At 45.4% G+C, this 5,811-nt stretch overlaps 1 long non-coding RNA gene across 1 annotated transcript; it reads left to right on the top strand.

The window, feature by feature from the left end:
- The first annotated feature begins 677 nt into the window (after positions 1-677).
- Positions 678-1,694, top strand: LOC311257871. Its single transcript, XR_014622668.1, has 2 exons — positions 678-856; positions 1,405-1,694. It is a non-coding gene; the product is annotated as an uncharacterized lncRNA (long non-coding RNA).
- The last annotated feature ends 4,117 nt before the right edge of the window (positions 1,695-5,811 follow it).

Genomic DNA, 5,811 nt, shown 5'->3' with positions numbered 1-5,811 from the left:
GGCTCCACAGTGTATTCTGTCCTCAGAGCACCTAAGGGAGGTGGAGCTGTTTACACCATAGCCCCAAAGGATGATCAGTCTAAAATCAAGCATGTTCACCGTACCTTGTTGAAGGCAGTGATTGGAGTGGAGCCTCCTGGCCGTGCGGTGGCCAGCCATCAATCTCCCCCTGGCAGGCCAGTCTCTGAGTCCTCCTGTGATGGAGATTTGTTGCTTCTGGTCCCTGAGGCTGCTTCCCTCCCCACCTTGCCAGCTACTAGGGCTGTGGCAGAGACTCAAACAACGCCTCGGCTGCCACACCACCAGGCTAACCTGATTCCCACTGTGCCAGGTCCACCCATGCCCCCTGTCATATTTCCTGTTCAGCCATCCGCATCCCGGGTTATTCCATCTACCAGCTCCTCTGACACCACCAACCTGCCTCTCCGGAGGTCAGCACGATCAACTGCTGGCCAGCATCCCAATGTCCACCGAATCCCAAGGCCGGTGGGGGACTTGGCATTAGGGGCTGCAAACTCTCAAGGTTCTGTATCACACGCTGTTATTGCACTTTTTAGACCCTGGAGTTAGTTATGTCTACTTAGGTTTATTGTCGGGACGACCATAAAAAAAAAAGGGGTAGATTGTAGCAGAACGGAGCCCTGTTATGTCTACTTGCATGGCTCTGTTCATTTTAAACTGATCAGTGATCGACAGCCAATCACTGTAGGCAGGCAAACTATAAAGGCAGCTAGTGGTCCTCCTTGCTTTCCCTCTGTCGCTGTAGCCTATCTCATTTCCGGTGCGCCCGCTGTTGTCGCAGATGCTGTGGACCCTCTCCCTCCCTCAGCCGGGACGCTCTCACTAATTGCAGCTGGTTCACTTAGGGCGGAAGAGCGCCTGAAGGCTCTCGTCTGTCCCCCCCCTCCCTCAGCTGGCTCATTAGTACTGCTGGATCGGGACCGCGAGTCCAGGTTAAGCAGCCAGAAGCGTCGCAGCTACTTGGCTCATCCCTAACTATGCTGCTGCTTTGCCTACTGTTAGCTCATCGTGGCTAACCACTGTTACTTGGCTCATCTGGACTAATTGCTGCTTTATCTTTCCTTTAGTCCCTACTTACTTATTTTCTTTGGCCACTTCATTAGTTGCCAGTGGGCTTAATTCTTTTGGTTTATTGCTATTTTGCTTGATGCCCTTAACCCTGGTTAATATTGTTTGTATGATTGAGTTTGTTTAGCATCTTTATCTTTAGTTTTTTTTTGTGTTTTTCTTATTTAACCATACCTGGCTGTTTAGTTTCTGAAAATTAACCTGATTTCATGTTTATTCTGTTAACTGCTATTTATTTTGTTATTGTTCTGGCAGTCAATCAGTGCAGTCCAGTATTTGATGTCTAATTTGTATTTTGTTTCCTCTTTTTTTTAGAAGTTTGAGAGCCTAAGGTGGTGGGGATTGGTGTCCTCCGGTGGTGGTGTCCCCTCCTGTGTGCTGTCAACCCCGGGTGTGACCTTCACGTGTGTGTGTGTGTGCGCGTGGGTGTATATTCACGTGTGATTGGGGTGACCCTCCTTCTTGGATACTGCACTTCTGGGGGCCCTCCTCCCCACTGGTAAGCCTCAGCTTCACCCATTTTCTTTTGTCCCACTAGTAGTTGTTGGTTTTTGTTTTGGCCTTTTATTAATATTGTTTAAAATAAAAAACTTGTTTTGTTGGAACCACGTCTCTTGCCTCATCGTATAACGGACCTACGTGCTATTGAGTGATCAGTTTGTCAGTGGTTAAAATATCATTCTCTGGGTGAAACTCCCCGAGTGGCGTTGTTGGCTTCTCCGAAATTATACCAGTTCGCTGGTTGCTCCCCCGATTCACTCGCCACAGTTAGTAATACAGTTGGTTAGGGTTATGACTTGAAATGTTATTACAAATGTGTGCTGTCCCTAACAAGACACACATATGTGGTGAAATCATTTTAAAATGGCTATTTTAAGAATGAGGATATGCCTATAGTGCATATTCATGTCAAAACAAACTTGTAAATAATTTATAAGACATTTAAAAAAATTTCTGTAGTTTTTTTTCACTAACTGAAAGGCCATTGGTACACATTGGAAACTTGCGTTGATTTCCACCACAGGACTGGCTGCAGGTTGTGGAAGCTGGTTGGAGTCTAGAATGGCCATGATCTGCTCCGGTGACCGTATCGTGGCCGGTGAAATCTGGGGGAAAGACTAAATCTAAAAAAGGTGCCAAAATCAATACTGGATTAAAAACATGCTCCAAGGTCCAGATAGTGTTTTAGAGTCTCATTCCCAACTCATCAAATATTGATGCTTTGGGTTAGTGACCGGCCCGACCTACCAACCCAAGGCATCAGTATTGATAAGTTTGGAATGAAACTCAACAATAACCTTTTACAAACTGGACTTTTATTAAAATACAGACAGGAGAGTCAAAAAGTCTGAGACAACCAGGTAAAACCCACTCATGTTCTTAGAAGACCCACCCTACTCTGCCTGTGATTGGTTGGCTTTGTTGGTTGTGTTCACTTTCACTTCAGAGTGTCTCTGCACTTAGGTAGAGCTCCACCTCCCTGTCCGCTCTACCTAACGCTGCAGCTATGACAGCAACAAGTCATGGTAGTGTGTTTACCAGTGGGGCAACTATGGCTCACAGTCAGCTGCATCAGCTCAACCGCTGCTTGTTCTACAAACTGCCTGCAACAAAAACACAGGCACAACCCAGTCAGTCACTGAACATACAGTAGGAACTAGAGTGTGGGGGCCCGAACAGCGAGGGCCTGTTCGCCCATCGTAACAAGGCGAGATTCAGCAACAGACAGAGGGTTCTTGCCAGAGGATCTCAAACAGAGTCCGATCGCTGTTTGAGATCCTTTGGCAAGAACCCTCTGTCTGTTGCTGAGAACGGGCCCAGATCTCAAACAGTGATCAGACTTGTAAAATACTACTTCAGGGTAGTCACAGGTGTCTTGGTGCCCTCCCTCGGACTTGTAAAATGTTAAAAGATCAAAAATATAAGGTGGTGCCTGATCATAGGGTTTCAGGGCATGCAACAATGGAAGAGTTAAATGAAGGCTTGATAACAGAATGTATTGTTTTGAAAAGGACTGGGAGGAGATGAATTGTGAGAAGTACTGAAATCTAGCATTTTTGACAGCAACTTGGTAAGACATTTGATTTTTGAGAGCTGCATGAGGGTCAGGAAATGTATCTTTCTTCCACTTGTGCTCTGTTCATCTACATTGTCTTTTTAATAGCCTCACATCCTCATTTATCCAGGGCAGAGATGGTGCTTTAGCTTTTTTATATTTAAAAGGTGCCATGGAGTTTAAAATGGTCTGGTGCTGTTAAAAACATTAAAAATGTAATCAACAGAATGCAAATTATGAACAGAAGGAGCTAAGGGCCTGGCCACTGAAGTGAAGGTTTGGCAAAAACAATGTGCTGATTCAGAGTTTAGAGGCCGAGAGAGGATCTGATAAGGTGGCCTTGAGGGAGAGGGGGAGAGAGCAGCCTGAAAAAGTATGGCCATGTGGTCAGACAGTGCAAAATCAACTATATTAACGTTTTCAACACACAAGCCATGAGGAGGAACACGATCCAGGGTATGACCCTTAGCATGCGTGGGTTGCTCCACAGACTGTTAAGTTAAAACAGTCTAAGAGCTTCATACAATCTCAACTAAATTAAGAGGAGGAAGAGCAGCATACATGAATATTAAAATCTCTAAGAATGAGAAACCTGTCATACTGAGACATTATGACAGATAAAAAATCTGAAAACTCTTGAAAATAATCAGAAGTGGAAAATGTAGTGGTGGTTGCAACTGTAGTTCTGATATTAATAACAATCCTACTGAGAGGACAGGAGGTAGATTATGTGTCTGTTACGCTGACAGAGATTTTCGTGGCCCTGGTTGTCCGCTGGACAAGAGGAAGGGAGATCAGTGCGGCCCATGGCCGAGTGCCTGTTTTTGGCTGTCCTCCTGTGTCCACACCCCCCTGAGTGACCTGACAGTCCGCTGTACAACCAGAGAGAGGGCGAGAGCTCAGTGGGCAACGATGAAGTTACTGTTTAATCAGACTAAAACAGAGACAATAATTAGCTGTCTAGTGTGCTATCTCCTAACTGTATGTTTGGTGGTTGTCTGGTGTTAGTTGGTTGTGCTTGTGTTTTTCTCATGGTTCAACAGAACAAACAGCCAGCTGTGGAGGTGATGCAGCGGACTGTGAGCCATAGTTGCCCCAGTAAACACACCACCATGGTTAGCTGCTGCAGCTGCAGTGTCTCTGTGCTCGTTAGGTGGAGCAGACATGCAGGGTGGCCATGCAGTAGCAGGGCAGCCTGGCCTCAGACTCAAGCCCAGAGACATTCTGACAGTGATGAGCGGCTCCGGAAGGATGAGTGACCCCGGCAGGAGCGGCAGAAGACCGGGAAAGAGGCCGGAGAGGTGAGTGTGTTACCATTACCAGAGCTACTGTGTGATTGAACAGTTTGAGTCAAGCAAAAACAACAAAACCAACAAAGCCAACCGATTGCAGGTGGAGTAGGGCGGGCCTTGCGATACGTATTTTTTGCCTGTGCCTGTGCCACAAAGCTTTTCGCCTAATACATTGCAGTACTTTTTAATATCTAGCCTCATATATATGTGATCTGGATAAAATTACAAAGTACCCATACTTTTGTTAGTTTAGTTTATCCAGATAAAAGCACAGTCTGCCTGTTAAAAAGAACCAGAATACATGAAAAGACATGTACTGGGTGCAAGGGGAGAACACCCAGACCCTCGTTAGATTGTCCTGACCTGCACACATCTTAAATGCCTCTGGAGGGTACAAATACGCCCCTCCAATTCACTCTCAAATAAAAATTAGAAGAAACGCCATTAAGCAAATATAATATTTTGGCATGATCACAAACAAAGTTTCAGCATATTCTAGTAAATTCTGTGTGAAGGTGACTTGCAAGTTACATAACTAATCTGAACAAATCCAACCATGGCATGTGTGTGTTTATGAGTGAACTACTCACTTCCTGAAGGTTCATCTCAGTGCTCTCTCTCCCCATTTCTCTTCATATCTCAGCTTGCCCTCTCTCCCTTTCTAATTAAACACTGAGCTCATGGAGGCAATTTGATCTCCCTCGTTAACAAGGCCTCATTAGGGCCCCACGCTTCATTTTCCTAATGAACTGATCAAGTTAAATGGAATGGAAAGTCAGGACTGGGAGTTTAAACACAACTGCACACTCTTCTGAAATGGAGAGTCACAGTTGGTGTGTGGTGTATGCTGAGGGGGCTCACTCAGCACAAAGTCGGCCTCTTAATGTCTTTTTAACAACATTTTGAGACACTGAAAACTCTGCTAAAATCGTACTGAAAGTGAAAGGTTAAAAGACAACAGGATGAGGATTTGGCTTTTGATCAGTCGGCTTATTTATTCATTTACTGCTTGACAGACTCAACCATGATAATCAACTCAGGGCTGTGTGCCCTTTGTTGTGCCCTCCCGTCCACTGTACACCCATGATTGCACTCCCAGGCATCAACAGAACTCCACAGTGAAGTGTGTGGACAACACCACCATCATCAGCCATCATAAAACCGCCCTGAACATCACTGATACCATCTACAGAGCATCAGTGACATCAGTGAACTGAGATGTCTGCACAGAGCCCAAAGGATACTAAAAGACGACACTGACCCCAGCTACAGTCTGTTCACCCAGCTGAATAAAAGAAGAGAAATCATCTCCATTCTGATGGCCTTGGTGACTCTGTAACACTGGCAGGAGGTTACAAGTAGCTCTTTATTTAT

Source organism: Pagrus pagrus, assembly GCF_965226575.1.
Source record: "Pagrus pagrus genome assembly, chromosome: 5".
Lineage (NCBI taxonomy): Eukaryota > Metazoa > Chordata > Actinopteri > Spariformes > Sparidae > Pagrus > Pagrus pagrus.
This window is presented reverse-complemented; position numbering and strand designations above follow the sequence as displayed.